We start from the raw sequence: 11,307 nt of genomic DNA, 5'->3' as shown, positions 1-11,307 counted from the left end.
GAAAAGGGCCATTGTGGAAGAAAGATTGCTCTGCATCTGTCTGCTACTGTTTCTTGTACTTCCCTCTGAGCCCTTGGTACCCAGCGCTGACACAGGCTGGGCAAATTTGAGTCTGTTGTTTGGACACCTCTTTTTCTGCATTACTCAGCATTCTCCACTTCCACTCTGTGTTGCAGGTAGCGTCCAGGTAAGTAGAATGCGGTAGCCAAACTTTAAGATATCTGCTTTTGCTAAAGGTACCAGGGGATCATTCATTTCCATGCAAATCAAGGTCTGGTGACTTCAGATCTTATCTAGACATCAGCAATCTAAACTATGGAAACCAATCTAACCTCTGTGTACAGTAAGAGGCATCTCCAGAGGGCAGTTCACCTCTGCAGGAGACAGGATAAATTGTCTTTTTCTCTTCAATGGCCGTAGATGGAAAGGAGACAGCCAGCTCAGACTAAACAGCAAACTTTTAGATGGTCAAAGTCAGGTGAGATGAAGCCCACCCAAAGGGAGGAGTGTTTCAAGCCACCGTTGTGTAGGTTGTCTGACAGATTCTGAAAATGACAACAAAAATTTCTACCTTAATTTAAAAAAAATGAAGGTAATGTAAAGTTTATTTCCTCACCTCTTAATTGTCAGTCCTGAAAGGGCTCATTTTTTGCATACCATAAAAGCAACAAAAATATGATAAGGTGATCCAACTACCAACTGAAAGTGGAGGAGAGTGTTGTGTGAATCACAGCAACGTCCACCGAGAGATCGTGACAGCATTTCTATTAAATCCAGGTGAAATTTTAGCTCAAGATTTGGCTTAAGAACATGAATGAATATGGCAATCTGGATATGGGAGTTACATTACAGCAAAACAGTAATGGGACCCGAGATACCTGAAGTGGCTTGGACCCCAAACTAGACAGTAAAGCTGATTGTGGCTTCACCGGAGATGGGTGTGAAGATCCAATTTCGGACACGAAGGGCTGGTGGCTTCAACCTGAACCTCTCTAAAGCTGATGAACAGCCCCACAGGAGCACTGATGTGATTCGCACACTGAGTTTATTGACTGCCAGCTCTGGGTGCCTTCACAAATTCACCCCCAACAGCAAACTCCACCACGACCGTGCGTTTTCATAACCCAGCTCCAGACCTGAATGCTACAGCTTGCTCCTATCCCTGCCTCTCCTATCCCTATCCTTCTGCACCTGCTGACTTGGGCTAGAATTGCAGGTGGTAAAATACTACCAGAAAGTCTGTTATAATATTCCCCATGCAGCAAAAGCACAGGAATTTGGGAGAATTTACAAGAAACTCCGGCAAGATTTACACCCCGGGTCACAAGCCAAAGCCTTTCAAAGGAATTAGAATACATTTCTTATGAGCAGCTGAACTCATGTCCATGCTCTTATTGCTATCAGACAGGATCCCTGGGTTTTGCACTCTTGTCTCTGTTATTTTGAGAATTGTGCTTCACCTCTTTGTGCCTTTAGTTTCCATATCTGTAAAATGGGCGCTTCACCTAACCTAGAAGTTGTGCATCAACTAATGTTGCTAAAGCTTTTAAAATCATGGCCATGGACATCTTGTTTTCTTGATTTCACCCTGTAAGGAGAGTAAAATAAAAGCTGATTGCTACAGAAAAGAAACCTTTGTGTCTCATCTTCCTCCGCCAGATTAAGTTTCTAAGGTATGTTAAGAAATGAGACCCCATAGGGGTTAGTGGTGTCCATTTAAATCTCTCAAATACCTACACGCAAATATACCGAGTGCACGAGGATTAACTCTAAATCTGAGTGGATTAGTCAAGAAGCCTTGCATGGCAATGCAGTATTGCTGGAGAAAAATATATAAAATTGTCATTTTTGTCAACTTTACAATACAACTTGATCCCCCATGGATAATGAGCTGTAAGCCTGGCAATATCCCAGGATCAGGTGAAGAGAAAACTTTCACTTGGGAAAAAACAGTGGAATTCACAGGGTCAGAGCATCAGAGACATGAGAGACGGGAAACCTGAGGCCACCTAGCTCCCTCACTCAACACCCGCCAGGCCCCACCGGCTGCGTGCCTGGAGCTCGTCCAGTCCTTCTTCAAATCTATAGTCATACACATATATATACAAATATATATTTACACACTCCCAAGTAATTAAAAACAACTATGAGAGATTAGGATGTGAAGGACGTGATTAAACATACAAAATAACGTGAGCTAACAGACAGCCTTGATCGGTCTCTTGAAGGCTACATAGATTATAATACTAAAAAAAGGGAGACCATTTCCTTTCAAGAAGAACGTTTAAAATAAAGCAAGCACAGTTTCCTACAGGACTTCCCTCGCTTACGAGATGTTTCAGCTGAAAGAGAGCAGAGATAACCTCTTGTGATAACCTCACCGGTCTACGCATTGATCCATAGAAGTTGCTACCATGCTACATGGGTGGAAGAAGCGACCAAGGGAAAAGTCCGGCTCTGACATCTGCCCTGAAAAGTTTGTAACTCTGTGAACCTATTGCTAGAAGAAAGGACGCACCACTCTGCCCTTCTGCCAGTATGGGGCAGAAATGTAAAAAGATGGTAAGATTTTATTCAAGGCTATCGAGGGAAAAAAGTCAGAACTGCTCCCAGGCTCCCGTACCCGGATTGCATTTGATCCGCAAAACTCTCCTCGCTTTTTTCCTAAAAATTTCCCTGCCTGGAACTGGTTGTCAGTGGCTGCATGACTGGTCACAGCTTATTCATAGCCTTAATTAGCAGGTGTGTGACTGCCTGTTTGGCCACATTTTTAGATCTCCGGGCTCTTGCAAGCTGTCAGAAAGAAAGGCATTATTTTAGGTAAAATACCACTGCAAAACAGAGTGACATTCAGTTTGACGCGTGAGGATAAATTAAGGATGAGGATACGTTAAAGAAAACTCTGAGCGCCTTCGTCACATTCCTATATTCAGGGAGAAATGCAGCTGAGTTTCAGTTGATCTTGGCTTCTTCATTGACCTGTAGCAGTAAATTTTCCCCCCTTTTAGTGTTTAAATACTTTGTCAGTGAATGATCCCATTCATAAAGCGCTGGTGATGACAGTTCTGCAGAGCTAAATGGCACTTAACTGTGCACCTAATAAATCTGCAACAAAAATAAACAGAGAGGATGAGGGAAAAAAAGATTAACAATGCCAAAGAGCTAAAAAAAAAAAATAAAATAAAACAAAATCACTGGCAGGTATAAAAGGATATTGTCACTCAAACTGTTTAAAATGGTATTGAGCAGGATTGCTCCCATTTCCTGCCCCTGTTTGGCTGACCTTTGAATTCTCAGCAGAAAGCGGGCTTGGCTGATACCTGGGAACTCTCTATTCCATCAGATGGATCTGTTGCAGACAGCCAGATCCATCTCTCCGTGTCTCTGTGCAGGTACCTGCTTCCACTGGGACCTCCTGGTTTAGCAAAAGGGCATCTCCACTCTGGTGGGAAGCAAAATTTGCCTTTATGAAATGGTAACTCTGATTCCCTATAGGAAAAATGAATGCAAATACTGAAATTGCTGAAAGCAGGAGTCAAATTTGGGCTGAAATTTGGGCAGAAAAGCTGAAACTACGACAATCCAGTAAGAAACAAATCTCAGAGAGCTTATAGCTCTTGTGTTGCAAACAAGACGCTTATCATATCCCCCAACTCCAAGACCGAAATTTTAATAAATCAAACTGCCGAAGGTGACACTGGAGAAATGTCACAGATATTTAAGAACTGGAAAGAAAACTTGAAATAAGCAAACGGACTGAACACCGACTTTAATAGCTTGGGGAAAAAAGGCAACCCTAAATGTGGAGGAGATACAGGGAAATGGGATAATGTGGAAAGAAGTTTGCTATGCCTAATCTCTCTCTTCAATAAGATAATGGATTTTCTAGACAAAGGAAAAGCAATACACCAGTAATTTGTATGGGCCGTATAATTCCGTATAGGGAATTAATAATTTCACTGACAAAAGCGGGGTTTTGTATGAGAGGGTACAGAGGCGGCTTGAGATCAAAGGAAAATGTGTTCAGAGGGAGACAAGTGGGCTCAAGGAAGTTTAGTAACAGAGTTGTTCGGGATTCAGACTGAGACTAATTTTATGTAAGTCTTTAATTAAAACCCTGGGCAGAAAAAAGCAGAGTTGAGCCATCAAAGTTGGCCGATGACAAAAAGCTGAGTCAGATTGCCATTACCGAAAAGGATTGTACAACCTGCAGGAAAACCAGGAGATGGAGGACTGGAACGGAGGAACCAGACACGGGAAGAGCAAACCATGAGTGTCGTAATCAGTGCATGATTAACCAAGGTTTCCTGCTACCAAAATCAGGTGGCCTACATTGGGGCGGGGGGGGGGGGAAGCAATTGTAACTCCAAAATGAGCCAGATAAGGTTTTGTGCTGGAGATAGCACTGCTGGGAAACCTCCTCTGTAGCAACGTGTATGGTTTTCATCACCTATGTTTAAGAAAGGTAAATTCAGCCTGGAACAGAAGCAGCAAAAGGATACCAGAGTGATTGGGGGAAGGAGTTTATCTCATGAGACAAGCCTCCAAGAGCCTAGCAGGCTGAAGGCTGCACGGAGATATGATCCCCAGCTATAAATACCCTGGGAGAGAAGCAGCAGAGAGGGAGAAGGACTGTTTGCGCTAGTGAACAATGCTAGTAAAAAAAACCCAAACATCTAAATGGGATATATATCAGTATAGTCAGAAAATGTAATGAAGGACTGCCACAGGAGTTAGCTTCTGAAGCAGCTTTCCAAGAGGAGCAGAAATGTACAAACCCCTTCGATTCGTTTTTAAACGGAGACTGAAATATTTATGAAAGGGAAAGCATGAACAAACACATGCAATTGCAACAACCTGCTCTTCGTAACCCAAACAGACGCTGCTAATCCCGACTTTTATCTCCTGCCATCATATAGGATCCTGTCTTGAGAAAGCACCCCCCAGCGCTAACAGCGGAGAATCCTGTTGCACGGGGAAATGGGGAATATTTGTATTACGTTTCACAAGCATCCATTTCCCGGTCTGTTGTTATTGTAACTACACCAAGCTTAATCAAACTAAGCTGTTAAGAAGAACAAGCAGGAAATGAAACTGATAAAAATGGGATCCTCCGAAGAGGACAGCACAGCTCGCAGAAGCACTGGGGGAACATCACTGATCTGGCAACCCTCCCCTGTTTACCTGCTCCAGATTCATTGTCCAAAACCGAGCTTAGTTTCTTTGCTGACAGCAGATCTTTAAAAAGAGCTGTTAGAAAAGGGTCAAAAATGTAGAAAGCTTTCCTTTTTATGAAAGAAAAAAAATAACATCCTGCCTTTGCAACCCAGTTGCTGGATTTGCAATAAGTAACTCCTGACTTAGGAGAACCACCGCTGCGGGAGACCGTGCGTGACACCCTCAGAGGAGCTCCATCTTCAGAGGCAGAATTATCTGCTGCTTGCAAATCAGGATCTCTCTCGGGCCTCTTAAATTCGGACTTTGAAGACTTATCTTGGCTCTTCTTCCCGGGCCCGCATCCCACACAAACTGCACACAGTGCCGAGTAAATAAGGCTAAAATCCCACTCTCTGCTACCTCGGGCTCTCCACAAATTACTGCTTGAACAGATGGGCTCCATACTGCGTCCAAAAGGTCAATGCATTTGGCCTAATGCAGACCAGGGCTGGGAGCCAGGGAGCGCAGCATTCCTCAGGAAGGGGTTCAGAGACGGCTCCAAAGCTTTCAAACAGCTTTTACGAAGGGAAGGATCAAGTTCATGGGCTTTTGCTTATCCCTGGGTGGCAACATGGCAGGAGGAGAGAGGCAGGTCCTTGGGAAGGGGAATAACCAACCTCAGATTTAGCAGGGAAACGTCTGGCTGACGCTTCTCGAATGAGTTATCCCATCTCTCCTGGCAAGAGCTCAGAACAAACGTCAAGCCATCCTCTGGTCTTTGACATCTTCATCTTACTGCTCATGATGGGTGACTTTTCACTGCCCGAATGGATCTAATTATTACCTCAGGGATAAATATTCACTCAGGCACACAGAGAATAAGGCAGGCAGGTAACTCCCAGTCTGGGCTTCTAATCCCATTATCAGACACCTCAGCATCATTAGCCTAAATAACACAAAATGAAACACAGGGGAAAAAAAACCCATTGTATTATTTCCTGCAATGAGAAGCACGGACAAGAGAGGAAATAATTTCTCTTGAGTCATGCTCCCCACCCAAATAATAGAAATATCACCGTGTGGAGAAGCAGATGACGTTATGGATTAGCTGCGCTTAATTTTTATCATGAAAAAGTTCCTATGTGCAAATCCCAGCACAGAAAGCCAGCTCTCCCTACTTAGGTGGCCTGGACTCCAGCTATTTGCCGTCTTTGAGGTTTGCAGGGAGCTGATGCTGTACATCCCTTGTTTGCAAGGGATCGGTCCTCTCCAGACTGCAGCCGTGCTCCTCCGATGATCCCACATCAATCCAGGGATGGGCACAGCCGCAGAATAAAGGGAGCAATTGTTCTGGATGCGGAAAGCAGTTCTGATGTGGCAGCTTGTGGTTTGGGAGCAGACTCGGGCGTCTGCTGCTCAAGAGCTGGCAGCATGGGTGGATCACAGCTTCTGCCTCTGGGAATCCTAGAAGGTGCAGTCCCTCAGCTGCCGAAGCCCCGAGGAGCTCCGGCGGGAGCAAAGCTGACTGCGAAGGGGCAGATGAAGGAAGGTTTGGAAGAGGAGCTGGAATTACGGGTAATCCAAGCTTCCAGTAAGAAGAGGGGAAATTCCCATCTCTCCTGGCAGGACCTTGGATGCCCAGAGCACCAAGGCTTGTACGTGCACGTATACGCTAAGGACAGGGACGGATGACGGAGGAAAAGTTTCTCTCTCCTCACCGAGCTGGTGCCATAATCTCCCAGCAGAGCAGCTCTGAGCAAGAAAGCCCCAGCCTGTGACCTGTTTGTGTATTTATCACTTTAATCCACCACTTTCAGCTTGTTCCTTTCTCATTTAGCTACCAGACGTCTAGGAGAGTCTGTGTTCTCCACAGAGGCACCAGCAAAGCTCCACAGAGAGCAGCTGTGTGATCTGGCTTTAAAAATAATCTTTTCCCCTGAATGTTAGTTTGCTAAAAAGTACTCGAGAGCCACAAAAATCCACAGGGCTTGTATCCAGCAGTCTCAAGGAAGAAGTCCTGCTGTTTTCATGACAGTTTATACCTCTTCTTTTTCTTTTCCACTACTTTTTTTTTTTTTTTTTCCCCACTACTTTTGCAAAAAGCACTACTATACTACGATAGTTATGAGGTGACACTGCTGGAACAGCCACCCAAGCCACCTACCTGTGACAGGAAAGGATGCTGCTGAAAACTTTCTCCCGGTGGTTTGCTTCTTGGCTGTATAGGACCCGACTGACTTAAAGCAGCTCTCAGCTTTAACTTAATTCACTTGCCACAATTCACTCGCCGCAATAGCCCCCTCTGACACCTTGCAGGGTGCAGGATCTCTTGCACGTAGGTCTACCTTAGCCAAACCCTTCCTAGCTCATTGGAGGTCTGTACGAATCTGCACAGCTTCAGAATTGGGTATTACAGCTCTGATATAACTAAGAAAGGTTTTGCTTTAGCTTAAGTAAGAGCTGGGCTTTGAGTGTGGTGAGAACGGTGACGTCTTAAGTGTCCAGGAACTTGTAACGTTCGCCACTTGACAAGGATGCTAGCTACTGTTTGGGAAAGACATTAATGGCCCTCCTATGGGAAACATGAGGCCTGAAATATTTTACTATTGTTTTATCTACAAGGGTTTGGTTCCTTTGTTTTTATGCAAATATTAGAAGCATTTGCCCAAGAGGTAACCGTTGCTTCCTCTGCTTTTGTTAGTGCTCTGGCATGCTCAGCAGCCTTCTTCCCCAGGAAATTTTGGCTTACGAGATTTCTTTTGGATAAATTTGTTTCTCACTAATCTCTGGGAGGGGGAAAAAAAACCCCTCCTCCCAGTTGCATGCAGGAAGGTAGGCTGTCCAGGACCAGGATGATTTCAGGAATGTCTCTTAGTGAGTAACTCACTCTCTTACTCTGAATTGTTTGACAAAACAAGAGCTTCAGTGTTTCCAGCAGTTAACTGACATGTCGGAACAGCCTAGAGGGGTTAACTCTCTCCGTTGGCAACCGCCTAGCAGTACACCTCTCCCTTTTGGCACCTACGGATCCCAGCGGCGATAAGAGGCTTCCTTCCTAGCAGCTACTGCCATGCTAAGGCATAATTATTCCCTTGTGCTGGGACAGCATGTTCAAGGGGATTAACAATATGGGAAGGGACTAAAATTGGGGGGAAAGCCTAGAAATCACAGGGTATTTGGTTATGAAAAAGAAAAAAAAACTATGAGGGGAAAAAGAACCCCAGAAAACAGAAAAAAAAATTGCTAGAGAAAAATATATTTAGATTTTTAGGGTTCAAATCCCTGCACTGAAAATCATCCTCATGAACCTTAACTCCAGGACTTCAAAGTCTAAACCTAGTATCTGGTTATGGATTCCTAGAGCACAAGACAAGCAACACGCTGCGCGTGTGTGTGTAGGTTTTTTGGTTGTCCTTTTAACCAAACGTCACTAATTTAAGAGAGATGAATTGCAACTACTATGTTTGCAATGTGCCACTCTTGTAAAAAAAGGAAAGCTACTGTGCTCCAGAGATTTATGCCCCCAAACCACCTATTCTTCAGTTCACAGTAAAACGTGGCAAATCCTACCTGGCAGTACCAGACCTTGGGAAGAGGAGCGAGTTTCTTACAGGATGCTCAAGCCCAACATCTAAGATTCCACGGGATCTGGGCTTCACCAAACCTGTGCCTTTGCCAAGACACATATTAGGGCCCAAATCCTGTATCGTAGCCTAAGTCTAATCCAACTGTTCTTTACTCAGCTATGCTTTAACTTACGTAGCATAAAAGGAAACTTATGAAAAACTTGTCATTCACCATCTTTGCACGTATAGTTAAACTCCAGAAAAGTCTCTGTCTTTATGGAACCAGAGCTTTCTTTATCTGTCAAAATTTACAAAAAAAAAAAAGTTGACTTTTCAACATGATTATTTTTCCCTCTAGTTTTCATTTTTCATGTACGTTGATACAGTTAAGCTTTTCAGCTTTGGCTTTTTCTTTCACCTCATCTTTCTCCCCTCTTTTTTTACTCATTCCTTTCTTACTGCATTTCTTCATTTTGCTTCTGAAGAAAGATGATGGAGAGAAGGGGGAACTGAAAACCCACCCAAACACTGTATTTCTTTGTACTGGCCTGAAGTTAAACAAATGCATACTTTTTTTTTTTTTCCTTGCAAAACAGGACGAAAGCCCATTCATCCTTGCTGAGACCTGGGGGAACTTACCGTCTTGCAGGATGAGCTCAGTGCTTTGCAAAATTATCTAAACAGTGGGTACAACAAAAGGTGGGTCCCAGCCAGAACTCCGGATATGAGCACTTTCCATCCCTGTAGGGGAGTTTGGATTTCGACATCGGGGCTTGTGCCTTGCTGTTCGAACTGGAAGCCGAACACCCCCGAACATCAGCAGGGTTCAAGCCCAAGGGCACGCGTCTCCGATCAGACTCCTCCGATAAGTGACAAGCGGTCCTGGGACAGGAGGTCTTGGTGCCTGGGAGACAGAACAATCGATAGCCTCTTAAAAAATAAAACTATCTTCAGGAAGGCACTTGGAAAGCCCTTTGCTGTCACTCTGTTGATGAAGATGGAGCCTGTTTGTGCAGGTGACTGCAAGTAGCGGTCCACGTTGGCTATACTTCTGAATAAGCGTGCCTAAAGTGAGACTTGTAATGTTATTTCTGGGTCTCGGGAGCATGAAGCAAATCCACCTCACACCCACAAGAGCTGGGTGTCACTGCAGAACACACCACAGCCCCCTTTAAAGGCTAAAATCAAACAGCCAGGCTTTCTCCATCCCAGCCTTGAAGTCTATCGCAGCTCAGCCCAAAGCAAAGGGGAAGAGTGGCTCAAATCTTTGCGTTTCAGTGACAAGACCAAAAATAAGCCCAACGGAGGAAAAAATCTTACAACAAGAGGAAAAGGAGCACTTGCCTACCAAGAATGGCTGGGATCAGTATGTTCAATTCTGCTAGAATTTGTAGATGTTTTTCTCCAGCTGCAGATGTAACACAGAACAGACAACAAGGATGAAAAGACTTAGCCAAGAAATAATTAAATGGTTTTACCATTTCTCCCCTGCTGTTTTCCTTCCATCCAAACACACGCATTCTGAACGTGCTTTCCATGAACATTCAAGAGATTATCAGGAAAGTCAGTGAAAGTAATTCAGCGTGAGCAAGTATCAGACAGCATTTCAAGAGCTAATTTTGCACTTAAATAATCACATTGAAAAATAAGATGCTAAGATTGCTATTCATCCAAAAGAGGAACAAAAACATCTTCAGTGTCTTATGGACTCATTAAAAACTAGCCCAGGCAGCTAGAGTATTGCATTTTGCATTTTTACCCAGACTGACTCATAAGTGATTAGAATGGGATTAACAAAAAAAAAAAAACCAAAAAAAAAAAACCACCCCGAACCAAAAAACCCACTGGAACTATTCCCACTGTAAAGTGGGGTTGAGTCAGTAACAATTATTTTCATCTGGGAAGCAGGAAATGTCATTTTGCAAAACTGACTTTACTCTTTGCTGGAAAATGACCAACTTTGCTTTGCTTGTGATTTAGAAACGTATCTTTCACATTTTTTGAAACTTTGTATTTTCATATTTATTTCATTGGATAGCACAGAAACACCACACACCACTTCCTATTTCAGGGCAAGAAAGTAATTTTTTTCCCCATTTTTATTTTTCCATTTTATGGAACACATTTTGGTTGAAAGGCTATATACTGAAATTTCCAAATGCTATGTTTAAAATACACCTCTGATTTTTTATTTTTTTTTGAAATTCACTAGAAGATATTTCCACTTTGAACTCAGAGAAGTTAAAATATCTTTGATGCCTTCCCTGACGGTCAGCTTTTTATGTTTCTGGAATGATCTGCACACAAAATTTGATTTAATGCACTACTCAGGCTTCCAAATAAACTAGTACAGACTCTTGCAGACTTTTTTGCAATCTGATGGTGAAACTCATTAGGCAAATTATTTCCAGTAAATTGCTCCCTTCACCCTCACCGAGTACTACCGCATTTAAGACTTGTGGAAACATTTTATTTTGAGATAACAGTGCTGATGCTACTGTCCAAGAACAATAGAGGACGATTATAGATTTCATAGACCATCTAATCTAATTCCTGTATAAACAGGCCATAGGCCTTTTTTTAA

The sequence above is a fragment of the Nipponia nippon genome, unplaced genomic scaffold (assembly GCF_047370975.1).
Source record: "Nipponia nippon isolate SJK-2023a ecotype South Korea unplaced genomic scaffold, ASM4737097v1 scaffold_28, whole genome shotgun sequence".
In the NCBI taxonomy this organism is placed as follows: Eukaryota; Metazoa; Chordata; class Aves; order Pelecaniformes; family Threskiornithidae; genus Nipponia; species Nipponia nippon.
The sequence above is the reverse complement of the archived record's forward strand: the minus strand, read 5'-3'. Positions refer to the sequence as shown.